The sequence below is a fragment of the Phyllostomus hastatus genome, unplaced genomic scaffold (genome assembly GCF_019186645.2).
Source record: "Phyllostomus hastatus isolate PE091 unplaced genomic scaffold, TTU_PhHast_1.1 phas_contig_402, whole genome shotgun sequence".
Classification (NCBI taxonomy): Eukaryota; Metazoa; Chordata; class Mammalia; order Chiroptera; family Phyllostomidae; genus Phyllostomus; species Phyllostomus hastatus.
Window position 1 is genome coordinate 3,943,067 of NW_025333873.1, and position 18,051 is coordinate 3,961,117.

Genomic DNA, 18,051 nt, shown 5'->3' on the forward strand with positions numbered 1-18,051 from the left:
GGTCCCAGTTCCTAACCTCCTCCCACCTCCCCTGACTGGAGTCGATCCCATTCCTCTGCGCTCCTGCTGCATCGTGTGCTCGCCTTTTTCTTTGCGCTTGCGCGTTCTGAAATGATCTGTTGTCTGGGCTGTGAGAGCGTTGAGGATAAGGCCCTCATCTGCATACCCCTGAACTGTACACCCCATAATGCCCGTTTCTCTATAAGCCCCTAGTAAGCTTTTGTTGATTCACATTGAACTGCAAGGGAATAAAGAAATATATGTTCCTGTCAGCAACAAGTGCTAAAAAAAAAAGAGCACCTTTCTATTCATTGACCTAGTAATCCCACTTTGGAAGAATATACTTCCAGGAAATAACCTGAAATAAAACAATCTTTATTCTGAAGATTTGTAAGGAGCCATATTTATCCTTGTATAATTGCAGGGGGAAAATGCAGGCCATCAAAATGCCCAAGGAAGTAAGCACCCAAACTGGAAACTAGGGTAAGGCAATGTGATAAAATATACAGTCATTAAAAAGATAAGCGAGTGGGTTCGTAAAACATGGAGGAACTCAAGAAAATAACATGTGTCGCCAAGGAGGAGGGGAAATTGAAACCCTTGAGCATCGCTGGCGGGATTGTAGAATCCAGCCTTTGTGGAAAACATTTTGTCAGTTCCCCAAACAGGAACACATAGAGTTAACAAATGACCCAGCAACTCTACTCCTAAATACATAATCCAGAACTTGTACATGAATGCTTATAGCAGCATTAATCATAATAGCCACAAAACAGCAACAACCCAGATGCTCATCAACTGATGAATGGAAAAAGAAAATGTGTACATCTCTAAGTGAAATATTTTTAACCCCTAAAAGAAACATAGGATTGATATAAGCTGCCATGTGTATGAACCTTGAAATCAATACTCTAAATGAAAGAAGCCAGACACAAAAGACCATGTGTCGTGTGATTCCGTTTATATGAAATGTCCAGCAGAGACACAGGTGTAGAGATAGGAAGGAGACTAGTGGTTATCAGCCAGGTTATCAGGGTGAGGGGTGAGGAATAACTAAAAGGCGTGGGGTTGCTTTCTGAGGTGATGAAACTTTCTGGAAATAGTGGTGAAGGTTGCATGACCGTGTAAATGTACTAAAAGCCATTAAAATATGCCCTTTATACAGGTGAATTTTATGTTCAGTGAATTTTATCTCAACAAAAACAAAATGGATTGGTAGTGTTATATTAAAAATAAAAGCATAAAATAGCACATATATATGAGTATACTTCTTACAAGCAAAAAGTGTGGGGACATGCTCTCCTCACCAGGAGCACCCGTGCCTTTCCCTCCCCCTCGGTCTCCCCCCACCCCGCCTCGCATGTCACCTTAGCCTTTCTCTCTCCTAAGATCCAAGGGCCCTTCCTGTGCTTCTGCAACCTGTTTCCCGAGCCTACACAGCCCAGCTGGCTCACTGTTACTACCTCTACGATGTCCTAAAATAAACTTTCTCTCTCTGTATTTTTTAAGACTTTATTCACTTATTTTTAGACAGAGGAGAAGGGAGGGAGAAAGACAGAGAGAGAAATATCCATGTGTGGCTGCCTCTTGCATGCCCCGTACTGGGGACCTGGCTTGCAACCCAGGCATGTGCCCTGATTGGGAATTGAACTGGTGACCCTTTGGTCCTCAGCCTTCACTCAATCCATTGAGCCACACCAGCCAGGGCTAAATAAACTTTCTCTTATAATTTGACCAAAAAAGAAAAAAATGCTGGTCACCAAGGGGAAGACAGAGGAATGTCATGAATTGGGTGTTTCTAATTTATGAGCTTTTTATTATTTTAAGTAAAGTCATTCCAAGTTAGTACTTTAAAGGCATATCTACTAGAACATTATAGCAAACTGTACAAAGCTAAAACTGTAGAATGATAAGGTTCTACCATCTAGCGTAAAACTACAAAGTTCTATCATTTTATAAAATAGGAGAGGCTATATCACTGTGTTAATAGGGTGGCTATTTAAGATACCCTGTGTTTTAGTAATGGGCAGATAGTCATGAGGATTTGATGTAAGCGTCAGCAAACTACTTATACTGAATTTCTCTCTCTGGTTTGACATGGGATAGGAACAGGAAAGGCTAAAGCATCCCTGATTTGAAAAGTAAGCCCTTGAAGTGGCCGCCCGCCCGTTCCCTCTTGAAAACAGTACGCAGGTAATCAGCAGAAAATGAAATAATGGCTTCCGTAGAGAAATCCGAGGTAAAGAATGAGGGCATTAAGACAGACTCAAGAGCCCAAATTGCTACTCAGGAATAAGGCTTGCAAACAAGAATGTCCGTGAAAGCCAAAGGAGACTAAAGTAGGATAAGGCACTTTTTATAGGAAATTTTGAAACTCTCATCTTCTGTGTGAGTGCTTTACATTCTCTACGTGCTAGGAGTAAAGGCTTTTCTTTTAGAAATGGAAGCCTCATTCTCCTGTAAGAGAAGGTATCTGTGGCTGGGGCACCTGACGGCCGGGCCACCACCGCCACCAGCTCCTGGTTCCGGGGAGCAGTCGCTCTCACAAATGACCAAGAAGACTGAGGAGGAGCTGGAAGACAATGGCAGGAGCCAGATGAGACCCTGTAGGAGTCTGACAGGGCTATTCCCAAAGAGACCCAGGTCCAAGGCCAGGGCCACTGTTGACCTCTCCTTCTTTGTGACTCAGAAAATGCGCAGGTTGTCCAGGGCAGCCCTGGGGGCCAAGGCCACTTCCTGTATGCCCCTGACTCCTCCTGGTGCCTTCCCAACAGAACAGCTGCAAATATAGTAACGGAGGCATCTTAGGATCCTTCTAGAATCCAACCCAGGGTTGTCAGGGAGAATGCTGGGGATCTACCTCCACTTCCTGGAAAGATCTAGACTGTTACTGCTATATGTGAGCTGTCTTGGTGGGAAAGTGAGAAATTCAGTAGTGTTTGAGTTGCTGATTATTTGAATGCCTTTTGTTTTTATTTTAAATTTTAATACATTGATCTCTTTAAACCTGGTGAGAATTCTCCATCCTTTGTCTCACAGAGATGGCCCCAACTTCACCTGTGCCTTCCACGCTGTCCTGACCGAGGTCTTCTGCAGACCGTTCCTCCAGCTCCGGTCACCCCACCCCGTTCTCCTACTTGCTCCAAACCCAATGACCCCCTCACTCTCCCATCGCAAGGTAGGCGCTGACGCCGTGGGACAGATGTACCCTGATCATGATCAGATGTACCCTGACCATGCACAACTGCTTGTGTTTTATTTTGGGATGGAGACGTTGGAGAGGGACATGCACGTGATGTGACACTGAGCTGAGGCATGAGCTATAGGGCAAAGCAGCCCCCGTGACCTCATGCGTGTGTGGAGAGGATGGGGCAGGGCCCACAGCAGCAGCAACCGAGGGCACTGCAGCTGCTCTCCCTGTTTCCTCTGGGCACGGCGGCTGTTAGAATTACGTGTGTTAAAAATAAATAAATAGGCCCTGGATGGCATAGCTCAGTGGATTGAGCGCAGGCTGCAAACCAAAGTGTCGCAGGTTCGATTCCCAGTCAGGGTACATGCATGGGTTGCAGGCCATGACCCCCAGCAACCGCACATTGATGTTTTTCTCTCTCTCTCTATCTCCCTCCCTTCCCTCTCTATAAGTGAATTAAAAAAATCTTAAAAAAATAAATATAATGCAAAACAAAAATGGGGGACAAGTCAGCACTCGCTTTTTGTTTTTAAATATTAGAATAATTTAAACTAGATAAAAAGAAGGTTTTGGTGAAATGTATATTATACGTATTATAATATACAAATATATAATATGCATTATATATCGCATCCAGAAACTTATCTTTCAGTAGAGAAAAGGAGAAGGATCCATCACTGTTCTCTTTCCGGCCGAGACCAGGAACGGTTCTCATCCCTCTGTTCATCACCATCACCATCACTCTCCATTATCACTACAATAAATAGGAAGTCATATGTCATGGCCTGGGGCAGGCTGCAGACAACTTTCTCAAATTCCAGGGACACGTTTGCAACAACTGATTTCCTTTCTGGGTCATGAGTTCAAGTGACAGAAATGCTTGAACTGTAGCCTAGACAGATTGGGAGACTTTCACCTGTTCTGTGTCACCTGGAAAAATGAATCTAGTTACACACCTGAATTAAATATACAGTTTTTAAAATTGCAATGACATTCACAAGTGACTACCCTTGTTTCTTAATGATAGCATGCAAAATGGGAGCAATGTAAATTTAATTTTAAAAGGAGAGTCCTTATGCCACAAGAACTTCAGAAAATTTATTAAATAAAGAGGTTCTTGGGGGGTTTTTTTGAAGACCATTTATACATTATTTTAATTAGGTTAGCTTTACAAGCAACTTGGAGAGGTTCTTGGGGTTTGTTTGTTTGGGTTTTGTTGTTGTTGTTGTTTAGAGAACTTCCAGTCAAGATGGAGGCATAACACCGCTTACCTCCTCATATCAAAATTACATCTAAAAATTACATCAAAATTACAACTAAAATATAAAATAACCATCACTCAGAACCATCAGAAATCAAGTTGAATGGAAGTCTGACAACTATGGAATTAAAGAAACCACGTTTATCCAGACTGGTAGGAGGGGCTGGGAAGCAGGATGGTCCCACAACCACGTGTGGTGGATGAAAATTTGGGGGGGATATCTCAGGTGTAAGGAGTCCCAGCCCCACACTGGGCCCTCCAGCCCAGGGTTCCAGTGCCAGGAAGATAGGTCCCCATAACTTCTGGCTGCAAAAACCAGCAGGAATTGAGTTGGTGGAAGAAACTGCTAGAGCAGTTCCCTTTAAAGAACCCACACGTGGACTCACTCAGACTCACTCCCTCTGAGCTCCAGCACCAGGGTAGCAGATTAAGAGGCACCAGTGGCATACAGGGAGGAACTGAACTGTCTGGCATCAAGGCAGGTGTTGGGGGACAAATATCTTTCAGACAGAAAGGCAGACAGAGGCCATTGTCCCTTTTCTGAACCCTCCCCCCAACAGAGCCACACAGCTGGCAGGTGGCTGCCATATCTGAAACTCCATCAACCTGGCTAACACTGTTTGTCCCACCCTGGAAAACCCCTGAGACTCCATCCACCAAACTTGTGGGCCCACCCAAACCGTTAACAGTGACTTTTTCATATGAATGGCCGGTCTTGCCTCAAGTTTCACAACTTCCTAAATCCTATCAAACAAGCCATAGCCAGCCTCAGTAACCCCTAAGTCCCCACTACCTCCTGCTAAGTGGCCCCAGGCCCAGAATGTGCAGCAGCCAGCCTAGGTTCACAGCTTGGCTTTGCCTGGGAATCTCCAAGCCCAGCACAAGTTGTAACCATCTCAGATTGTTTTATAGCTCAGGCAGGGTGGCCCCAGGCAAAACACAGGTTGGGGCCGACCTTGGCCTGTACCACCCAGGAAACCCCAGGGCCTGCCCACCCAGTGGACAGCTACAGACCACATAGGAGCACCACCAACCTGTCTCTGCACAGCTAATCCTCCACAGAGGGTGAAGGTTGGTGGTCAGTGGTCATAGCTAGTCCCTGAAGCTGATTGGCCTTGGTAAATTTCTCACATTGACCTGACAACAGCAACCAAGGCTCAACTACAAGAGGAGGGTATACTCAGCCCACACAAAGGGTGAACCTCCAGTACCCAGCTTGGGTGATAGGGGAGACTGTGCCACTAGACCCTATGGGACACCTGCTACATTAGACCACTAATGTAGTGGTCTAGCTACTGCAGTGGTCTAGTAGCTACTAAGACAGGGAGTCATAGCAGCTGTACGTAATACATGGAAACAAAACACAGGGAGGCTGCCAAAAGTAAAAGACAAATAATCATGTCCCAAATGAAAGAACAGATCAAAACTCCAGAAAAAGAGTTAAGCAAAATGGAAATAAACAATCTATCAGATGCAAAGTTCAAAACACTGGTTATAAGGATGTTCGAGAAACTTAGTGAGGACCTCAACAGCATGAAAAAAGATCCAGTCAGAAACAAAGGATGCACTAATTGAAATAAAGAACAATTTACAGGGAATCAACAGTAGAGTGGATGAAGCCAAGATCAAATGAATGATTTGGGATTAAGGAAGCAAAATACAACCAGTCAGAAAAATAAGAAGAAAAGAGAACTAAAAAAAAATGAGGATAGTATAAGCAGCCTCTGGGACAACTTCAAGCTTTCCAACATTCGCATCATAGGGTTGCCAGAAGGAGAAGAGAAAGAGCAAGAAATTGGAAATCAATTTGAAAAAATAAAGAAAGAAAACTTCCCTAATTTGGTGAAGGAAATATACATGCAAGTCCTGGAAGCACAGAGAGTCCCAATTAGGATGAATGCGAAGAGGCCCACTCCAAGACACATCATAATTAAAATGCCAAAGTTTAAAGATAAAGAGAGAATCTTAGAAGCAGCAAGAGAAAAGCAGTTAGTTACCTACAGGGGAGTTCTCATGAGACTGTCAGCTGATTTCTCAAAAGAAACTTCAGGCTCAAAGGGATTGGCAAGAAATATTGAAAGTCATGAAAAGCAGGGATCTACTTTTGCTGCCTTTTCTATCTAGCAAAGCTATCATTAGAATCAAAGGGCAAATAAAGACTGTCCCAGACAAGAAAAAAAACTAAAGGAATTCATCATCACCAAACCATTATTATATGAAATGGTACAAGGACTTATTTAAGAAAAAGAGGACCAAAACTATAAACAGGAAAATGGCAACAAATACATACCTATCAATAATTGAATCTAAAAAACAAACTGAACAAACAAGAAGAACGGAGACAGAATCATGAATACGGAGAGTGTCTTGATAGTTGCCAGATGGGACGGTTGTGGGGGAATAGGTGAAGAGGTGAGGGGATTAAGAAGTACAAACAGGAAGTTACAGAATAGCCATGGGGATGTAAAGTGCAGTACAGGAAATGGAGGGGCCAAAGAACTTATATGCGTGACCCATGGACCTGAACAAAGGTGTGGGGATTGACTGAGGGAGCAGGGGATGCTGGGTGGAGGGAGGGCAATGGGAAAAATCAGGACAACTGTAACAGCATAATCAATAAAATATAATTTTAAAAAAGAAAGTAATATTCTTATATCCATATGCCACCACCAGGATTAACAGATGTCACTCTTTCGCCATATGTGCTTCAGAGCTTTTTTTTTAATGCTTCAGCTAAAGCTCCAGCTCTTCACCATCCTTTCCCTTTTGTGCCCTGAGTTAATGCTGTCTTAAAGTTGTTTGTTTATTGTTCTTATCATATTATTTTTACTTTTATGACATATGTTCATATTCAGATTCAATATAGTGTCATATTGTGTGTGTGTGTACTTAAATAACATCCCCCTGTCCCTAGCCTGTCACATTTTTTACAGTTAACATCGTTTTGAGACTGAGCCATACTAATATATATAGACCTACATTCATTTTAATTTCTGCACAATTTTAAAGTATGGTAGTATATTGTAAAACTATCTACAGTGTGTTTATTCATTCTACTGCTTATGGACAGTAAGGTCATTTCCATTTCTTGGATCATTTTTAATAAATTAATTTCTACACTTTTTAAAAAGTTCACAGACTCTTAAGAAAAAACATTCTGAGAACCACATTCACGAAAAAAGAACAACTTCCTTGTATATTTCTTTTGTGTGTGTCAGAATGGTATGAAAAGTTGAAGTTGTTTCATTTTTAAAAATAACAGGGAACATTCACCTTTTGAGCAAACACTCAAAAGCAAAGTATATAGTCTGGTTTGTTCCATGACCAGAAAGGGAGCCGTGAGCACTTTCAGTTTCCCAGGTGTCATATTTCTCAATTGTCTTCATTTCCTTCAACAAGCAACCATTGCTGTGATAACCGAAAATCAAAGTCATTTCTATTTTTTAGAAGTTGTTGTTTGCCTGCTTTTATCTGTCTAATGCAGGTATTCTGTTGTTGCTCAAACGTAGGGGGGTCTTAACTGAACACAAACTCTTTGGTGGGACTTTCTCTTTAGCTCTGAGGCAAAGGTCCAAACCAATTCTACCCCAGATTTAAGGAAACAGGATGTGATTGCCTGAGCGGGGGAGGTATGCAGAACCCACCTTCAGTTCTATTTGACCTCGGTGGCATGTGATTAACTCACTTCTTGCTGGCAACTGTGCCATATCAGATGGCCCGCCCCTACCTCTCTCATTTCACCAGTTCGATCTGAGGAGGCTGGATTTTATCCCATAAAGGATATTTTAAAAGGAATGATGTGAGATTCTAAGAATACCTGAGAATATTCTTAGCTTTTCTGTTTTCTCTCTTTTTTTTTTTAGCTCTTCTGTAATTCATTCAGAGAAGTGTTTTCAAAAGCATGTAGTAACAATGATTACAAGAACACTACCCACTTGCTGTAAAGAGAGCAGCATTTAAGTGTGTGGCATTCTGTAATGCACTCAGGGATGTGTTGAAACATGAAATAAAACAGCTGAAAGTGTGCTGTGTGCACGCCACTTCTTTGACATTTAATTCAATGAACGGTATGTGCTCAGTCAGGAACTATGGGAAATACAGAGTGAGACATGCTCCCCCACACAGGACCCAACAGGAAAAGAGGCACAAAAAATAAAAAAAATGTATAAAGCATAAAGGGTTATATACTGTTGCCAGAAAAAATGTAAACAATGGAATTCCTTAGAGAATTATCTCTAAGATCAGCCCTATTTTAACATGGGCGTTTTAAGTGTTGGAGAACACAGAAGAGGAAATTCCAAAGTTTATATACATCAATACATTCTTCCAGGAAGGAAAACCACAGATAAGTTCATACTTTGTGATTGATTAACAACTAAAAACATGATGTACATTCCAAGGGAGCATTTAAAAAGCTAATGAACTAATAATACAGTCAATATGAATACAGGCTATAAAGAATAGATTTTCATTTATCGAGTATTCTCCATCAAATATGACCCCGGAGAAGTGACTAATTATGTTTTTCCCACACCAAAATTATTATATTGGGCACACATGATTTAACAAAAGACAAGGGCATAAGATAATGATAGAATAACTGTTTGGGAATAAGCCAGAAAATATCTCCTAGTTTAGTCATAATCTTGGAACAGCCACGCCTAGTCCTGAAGTTAGAGGTTTAAAATTATGGAATTACAGGACTTGGAGAAATCTGTGGGCTCGCAAGTTCCACTTCACTGACACATCAACTTCACAGGGCCATAAAAATCTCACTACTAAAAGCATCAGAAAAGATTTTTAAAAGAAAGGCAACCCTGGATTCCCTTTTTTTTTTGGCCAGGCATGAAGAATACCGTGGTATGAACTATGAAAATACTTTGGTTAAAGTAGGTTTTCAAATTTTCATGTGAAAAATCAGAAAAGCACATTAATAAACGATCAGAGACAACTGTTCAGATTTTTGCGAAGGTCATCTTCACCCTCCACAACTTACAACCAGGTGGGAAAGTCTGAGATACTTAATCACAGGAATAGTTTGCAAAGTTCCACCTCTGGGGAGGGCCCGTGGAGTCAAACGTCTGTGTCTTCCTGAAACGCATCTCCAGGAGCCCGTATCTCGGAGTACCACAAGCCCGGTCCACTCCTCTGATCTTATGCCCTTCCATTCAGGGCAGTTCCAGAGGTGAGACATTTTCTTCTTCTCTCAAAATTAAAGTTGAATCCAAGTTTAAGGAGTATGGTCAGTAAAAATAGGCTAATTTATAATGATTGTCTTTGGCAAAAAAAAAATGTATCAGTTCATATATAATTTGGATCAGGATTCACCTGCTTTCATGAAAATTCATTCCAAGATCTGCATATTTTCAAAAGGTCAAGAGATTTGCCTCGGGTTTCTACAGCTGAAGGGTTTCATCATTGCTTCTGCAGACTTTGAAATGAAATATCCACTGTAGCAAAGAATCTCTCAAGCATTGCGGTATTTCACAGGTAAGTGTGTAGCCAGAAAGGTTATGAACTGCTGGCTAGCTGGTTAGGGACATTTCCCCACCATCTGTAGAAGGGTTAAGATAGACCTGAGAAGCTTTCTTTCTACCATGACAGAGACAAAAATAAATCATCACCATGTTCCTGAGTTTACAGGACACGGACATTCTGTCATAGTTTCACTGATGTGGACATTTGATGAGGACACCTCCATCTGCTCATCAATGGCGGAAAGAACATGCACATGTTACTTTGACTAGAGGATTATTTCAAGGAAACGGGAGTAACTGGAGAGAGGATTTCAGGAAGATGACCCCACAGAGTTTTATGAACTCCTGACATCTCTCCTGGTTGTGTGTGCATGGACCTGACCCTAAATAACACGGCATAGACTCACTCAGACCTGCGTGGAGAGATGGGTCATCACCGGGTCCCAGACTGGCCACTGGGTGGCACACGTTTGCAGTGGAGCTGAACATCACTGCAAAGACTTTGGAAGGGGAAGCAATATTGAAAACACAATCCATGGGAGTTTGGTCACAAACTTGTGATGTGAACCAAACCAGGACAAAAATAGCAACATTTTCCATAGGGTTTAAGCAAGATCCATGGTCTCCTAATATAATATTCAAATGTCCAGGATACAATCCAAAACTACTTGGCATTTGAAGAACCAGGAAAAGTCAACTTATGTGCCCTGACTGGGGATCGAACCCACAACCTTGGCATAGCAGGATGATGCTTTAACCAACTGAGCTACCCAGCCAGAGCCAGAACTGTGCTGTTAATGCCACCTAACATTCTTATACATGTCTCATGGAATATGTACGTAAAACTGTCTTGAGTACATGCCTACGAATGAAACTGGAAAAGCTGGCATTCCTGCTGCCTGTCGCCACCAGACCCAACAGGCAGAGACAGGGACTGAATCTTTATGGGCGCTTTATTCACATGGCCAGCAATCTGAGAAGACAGCAGGTTATGGACCCCAACAGACCCTCTTACACTCCATTCCAAACAACCCTCTTTATAAGGACAAGAAAAGTGTAGGCACGGGGTTTGGAATTCAGGGGAAAGGTTAATCAGATAAAAAGCTGAAGCATTCTTTCCTCTGTTGACCACGGGTGCTTCTTTATCTGTGCCCTGGGCAGTGGTCATATGTCCCTGGAGTGCGGTGGCTAGGGTCCCATCTTGATGGCTTGCAGTCATCCTGGGGCACAAAGGTGGAACTGCTTGTTGTCTCCTGGAGTCAGAGTGGGCCACACCTTCAGTTCCTGGACCAATAGCTTTTTCACATGCATCAATTACTAAGCTTATTGACTATTACCTAATGCTAAAATTTTCCAGCTCTTGAGTCCCCCACCACAAATAGGAATCCAAGGATATTAAATTTAATAAATGTCAAGGTAAATATTATAATAAAGTTATACCTGTATCCAAGAAAGGAAGGAAGGAAAGGAGGGAGGGAGGGAGGAAGGGAGGGAGGAAGGGAAGAAAAAGAAAGAAAGAAACCATGAAGGCCAGAAGGAGGTGAAACAATATTTTAAAATTGCCACAAAGGTCATCTAATTTAACTCATTTATCTTATTGACATAAAAACTGAAGTCTAGCCCTGGCTGGTGTGGCTTAGTGGACTGAGTGCCAGCCTGTGAAGCAAAGTGTTACCAGTTCGATTCCCAATCAGGGTACATGCCCGGGTTGCGATCCAGATCAGGTCCCCAGTAGGAGGCACATGAGAGGCAACCACACATTGATATTTCTCTCTCTTTCTCCTCTGTGTAAAAGAAATAAATAAAATCTTCAAAAAAAAAAAGGGAAGAATTGTCACTCTCAATGCCAGACTTTGGTAGAGAGGAAAGGAACTATTTATTCAAAAGTTATACAGGTTTAGAGTAATGGTGGAATGTCACCACTAAATCCCAAAGTCCCTTTAAAACACCCACAAACACATATACACAGTCCTGCCTCCCCTTGCCAAACCAGGCCAGTCAGGGGCACTGTATCTCCGAAAAAGAAAATAGAAGTCCGTAGCTCAGCTAGGCTCCTGTTCTTAATCCAAAACCGTGTAGCACTTCCTCAGGCAGGCCAGTGGGAGTCCTTCTGCACTCTTTCAAACCATGTGGCCAAGAGAGAGTGCTCCGCATGGCTGCCACATCTCATTTTCTTGCTTTCTAAGCCACATGGTCAGAAGAGCTCCCTCTCTGCTCCCAAACCACATGGTAAAGCCCCAGCAGGGCTGCAGCACCCAAGTTTAAATCCTGGCGCAGATCTTCCTCCGTAACCCCATTTCCAACTCCTCTCGCACTGGGTTACACCTGCTGGTAGTCTTGTTTCTTCTGCCTTCTCTCTCCCACCATTGTTAGTCTAGGTAAGTGCGGCCTGTGATGCAGAAGCCCCCTCCAAGCTGCTCTCACAGGTGCAGGCGCAGGCTCAGGAAGCCCCTCTGGCTACATTGCACCGTGGGTTAGGGTCATGCCCATCTCCCTGGCTCCAAGCAGGCACAGCTTTTAATGTTGCTAAAACAGCCACCAAGTTTTTCAGATAGGCAAAGTAGCTCTCAAAGGCCCTGCTCAGCTTCCTTCGTGCCCTGAGTGATAGCTGTGGAGGGTCTCTCCACTTGGGGGGAACTTCCAGCTCAGCACCCTGTTACATAACTGGGAAAAAGCTGTACACTTTCTCCTCCTCTCTGCACACTGCCCAAAAACTGTGTGTCATAGTAGCTGTCATGATCTCTCTGACCAAATCATATTTTGGCATATACACCGAGATACATGGAGTCTTGGGGTCAGCAGTGGGCATTGACACATGTGTGTGAGTTCTCTCTCCTTGCCTTCTTTCTCCACTTTAAATGAGGTTTCATTTATTCATTTTCTCAAAAACAATATGATCTTTTGCACACTGCTCTCACGCCTTTGCTGAACTTCAATGAGCTCTGACAGTTTTTTAGTGGATTCCTTAGGGTGTTCTAACTATGAGGTCACATCATCTGTCAGTAAAGATATTTTCACTTTTATTTTCCAGTCTGGATGCCTTTTAGTTCTTTTTCTTGGCTACGCCCTTCAGTAGACTATTTCTATGACCTGTTTCGCTGCTCACAGGCCTGAGTGGGCTCCTTGGAGGTGTCAGCTGAGTCCCAAATGGTCACATGGGCTGAAGTAAGGGCCTCTCGATAAGTAAGGTATTCATGAGGTGACTTTCCAAGGACACCTCGATTCTCATCCACACACTTTCCATAAACTCCTATTTGCTTATTATATTCATTTCCTTTCCTCCTTAGGAAGACTTTTTTTTTAAGTAAATTCCATTTTCTTTTAATATTTTATTTATTTATTTTTAGAGAGGGAAGGGAGGGAGAAAGAGAGAGAGAGAGAAACATCAATGTGCAGTTGCTGGGGGTCATGGCCTGCAACCCAGGCATGTACCCTGACTGGGAATCAAACCTGCGACACTTTGGTTCGCAGCCCGCACTCAGTCTACTGAGCTACGCCAGCCAGGGCCTTAGGAAGACTTTTTGAAGAGCTACTTTCCTTATAGAATCAAGTTCTGTCTTATGTTATATGTCATTCATTTTTGTAGCCAGACATTTCTGTTATTCTGTATTTCAATTACTCTACCTTAACCCCCCTGTCTAGATGCCCTAGACTCTGAGTCAGAAGACCTGGCCTTTGGTCTTCTGGTTCTGCCCCTGACACGCTGTGTGGTCTTCGCCAAGTCCATTTCCCCTCTTGGCTCCTTTTCCTTTTCTGTAAAGTGAGTTGGATTAGATGGTATCTCAGCTGAAGTCCCTTCCCACTCCGACAGCCGATCCTTTAATATTTCTGATAACTCAGTGCCATGCCAGGTGGAAAGAGAATAAGTTAGGATCCACATAGAATAGAGGTCCAAGCCATCTTTACTCTTTAGTAACCTATTAATAGTTTACATAGTAAAGGAAGGTTTCAGATATTTTGGTTGGATTCAGGGATACAGATAAGAGAGGCCTGGGTCACAAACCTTTGTCATCAAAGGCCCCAGCTGACATGGCCAGAAGGGGTCAAAGCACAAACGAATAGGAAGGAAATCTTCTTGGACCAGGGTGCAACTTGCTTAGAGAAGCTGTTAGCAGGGGTAAAAACTTATTGGTTTCTAAATGCCATTCTGTATACAGAGGGACAAAGGTCAATGGCCTTACGGTTGACCTTGGACTTGGGAGTAGATAGGTGGCAACAATGAGCACCTGTCTGTCTGAACCCCACCCTAGGCCCAAGAACTGATTCAGCCCCATGGGTACTTCCTGACAACGAGGGACACGTGGGCACAGCTGAAGGACTCTGAACCTGGCTGGTATATGAGAAAGAAGTTGAGACTTGATTTTTTATTAAGGCTTTTTTTCATCATAGAATACAAAATGGAAAAATATAGAAAAGAAGAAAAAGGTACAATCCTACCATTTAGTTGCAATGGAAAGGATAAAGTCAGCGCCATTTACTATTGTGGCACCATTTGCAGAGCAGGCCTATGACCTTGTTAAACATGATGCCCTTCTCCTCTCCGGAGCTTATGTCCCCAGGACTGGAAATTACTGGAAAGCTAGGCCAGAACACGATTAACTGCTCCCTACAGCCACGGGCAGAAGGTAATAAAGGAAGAAACTGCAGCCTCGAGTAATAATGTCCTCAACAGCAACACCCCCGCTTTAATCCTACTACAACTCAATAAAAACTCAAAGCCCCACCCCTCACTGCTGTGCGTCTCTCCACGCCATGCCCCTCTCCTTTCTTGGACAGTGAATAAAAACTTTATTTTCTATGCTTTCTTCTCTTTTTTTTAAACTTTGTTTACTCAGATTTTTTTAAAGATTTTATTTATTTACTTTTAGAGAAAGAAGGGAGGGAGATAGAGAGAGAGAGGGAAACATCAATGTGCAGTGCTGGGGGTCATGGCCTGCAACCCAGGCATGTACCCTGACTGGGAATCAAACCCGCGACACTTCAGTTCACAGCCCACGCTCAATCCACTGAGCTATGCCAGCCAGGGCTATCTTCTACACTTTCTTCTCTTTGTGAATTCTTTCATAGCCTGCATCACCAATTACCCTAACAACAACCACTGTTAAGGTCTTGATGTACTTCATTTATTTATTGATTCCTTTAATGCAAATATTACCTAAGGCCTCTTAGAGCTACTTCACTATTTCCCCCCGTAGTGTTATGCTGTTTGGAAAGCCCATATGGACTTAGCCTATTCCTTTGGGATGGACATAACCCACCTGCTTTCACAGACGACGCTGCCTTGAACATCCTTAGACACGTATTTGTGTGCTCACGTGCAAGCAGATTTCATCAACTTGACTATAATCCGTAGCTCGTCTTTTGGTCGTTGGTAGCCAACGGAGTATTTTCTTCTTACTCATTTGCATTTTTTATATCTTCAATTGGATATTTTTCTATGTTTATCAAACTATCTATTTCCTTTTCATTAAGCTGCCTGTTCCTATTTTTCTACGTGTTTTCTATCCCATTGGTGTGTAAAATAAAAAATTCTTATGTTAAGAAGATTAGCCCTTTCAAAGGAAACAAGAGAAAAACAAGTGAGATTACATCAAACTAAAAAGGTTTCACACAGCAAAGGAAACTGTTGTCAAAACAATAAGACAACCTAACAAATGGGGGAAGATATTCACCAGCAATATATTGGATAAGGGGTTAATATCCAAAATACTTAATATAAAGAACTTATACAACATAACACCAAAAAAGCAATCCAAGACCTGAATAGACACTTCTCCAAAGAGGACATACAGATGGCCAATAGACAAGTGAAAAGATGCTCAATGTCACTAATCATCAGAGATGCAAATTACAATCACAATGAGCTATTGCCTCATGCCTGTCAGAATGGCTATGAATAAATCAACAAACGACAAGTGTTGGTAAGGATGTGGAAAAAAGAGAGCCCTCGTGCACTGTTCGTGGAATTGCAAACTGGTATAGCCACTATGGAAACCAATATGGAGTTTCCTCAAAAACTTAAAAATAGAGGGAGTTCTGGCCAAGATGGAGGAGAAGGTAGAAACACTTCACTTCCTCGAACAACCAAAAGGATGACTAATTTAAAAACAAAAAACCACCAGAAGTGCCAGGAAATAAAACCGCAGGGAACTCTGACAACCAAGGAGATAAACACTCGTCCAGACCAGTAGGAGGGGTGGAGATAGGCAGCCGGGCTGGGGGAGCAGACAGTCCCACATTTGCGTGTGGATAAACCTGTAGGAACAACTGGGGAGCGAGACAGACCATGCAACCCAGGGTCCCATTGCCAAGAAATAAAGCCTCAAAGCCTCTGATTGAAAACACCTGTGGGGGTTACAAAGGCAGGAGAAACTCCCAGCCTCACAGGAGAGTTCGTTGGAGAAACCCACAGGGTCCTAGAACGTACACAAACCCACCCACCCGGGAATCAGTGCCAGAAGGGCCCAATTTGCTTGTGGGTAGCAGAGGAAGTGACAGAAAGCAGGGCGAGAGCCAAGCAAGCGGCACTGCTCCCTCTCGGACCCCTCCCCCACATACAGCGTCACAACGCAGCGTGGGGGTAACCCTGAAGTGGGAAGTGGGAAGGGAGAATGGGGGGAAAGTTACAGGGAATAAAAATCATAATTAGTAGGAACAAAGTAGACAGGGGGAGGTTAAGAACAGTATAGAAAATGGAGAAGTCAGAGAACTTATGTGTACGATCCATGGAAATGAACTAAGTTGGGGGGTGGGGGCAATGTTGGAGGGTAGGATGTTGCAGGGTGGAGGGGAATAAAGGGGAGAAAAAAATGGGACAACTGTAATAGCATAACCAATAAAATATACTTTTAAAAAACTTAAAAATAGAACTACCTTATGTTCCAGCAATTCTACTTCTGGATATTTATTGGAAGAATTCCAAAACACTGGTTCAAGGAGATATATCCACCCTTTTACTCACTGCAGCACTATCAGTAGTGCACAAGATCGGTCCAGGACATATCCAGACATGTAACATGAAAAACAGAGACATTTGTTGAAGACACAAGATACAAGAAACATCGTACAAAGGACAATGACACATCAGTCCCCTTCCACGTTATGACTTTCTTGAGGAAGTCTGGTTCATCAGTAGTGGTTTGAATCAAGCCATCAGCAACTGCAGCACGATGTTCCCTCTGCTCTGGTAGCAGAAGCTGCAGAATGAATTTTGCCACCACGTGTTTCATGCGCAGATCCTGCGTCAAAATCTCGGACACAGTCGTTTTCGGAACCCCCAGATCAGCCTCCAGTTCTTGTACTGTCCGTCGCTGATCTTTGTTGACTGCAGCCCTTACAGGCTCAACGTTCTCAGGTGTTCTGCTTGTCGCAGGCCTTCCGGAATGTAGGTCACTCTCCACAGATTCTCGGCCACATTTAACAAGTTTGTACCAAACTTTTATTTGCGCTGCACTCATTGTATCATCCCCAAAAGGCTTCTGAATCATCTGAATGGTTTCTGTGAAGGATTGTTCAAGTTTAACGCAAAATTTGATGCAGATTCATTGTTCTACTCCCTCATTCATTTGAATGAAACAACACACAGGACACATAGTCACTCAACGGCACCTACTGCCCCCGCTCACCAGTACAGTGAAGTCGTCATTGGTCACACATGCGCATCCCAGTCCACTCTCCTTGGCTGCCGTTACATCAATGTCACGCAAACCACTCTTGTTATATTAACAATGGCTGGGCTGTTTCTGGGTATACAATGGAATATTACTTGGCTGTTAAGAAAGAGTGAAATCTTACCATTTGTGACAACATGGATGGACCTAGAGGGTATTATGGTAAGTGAAATAAGTCAGACAGAGAAAGACAAATATCATATGATTTTTCATATGTGTGGAATCTCAAAAGCAAAATAAACAAAACAGAAACAGACTCATAGATACAGGGTACCAAGGTCGCCAGGTGGGAGGGGGCTTCGAGGGCTGGGTGAAAGAGTTAAGAAGATGTTAAGGAGCGCAAAGTGGCAGCTGCAAACTAGACACATGGGCGTAAAGTGCAGCACAGGGAACATAGCCAACACCACTGTACTGCGTATGGTGCCCGGTGGGCGCTGGACTTATCAGGGTAAC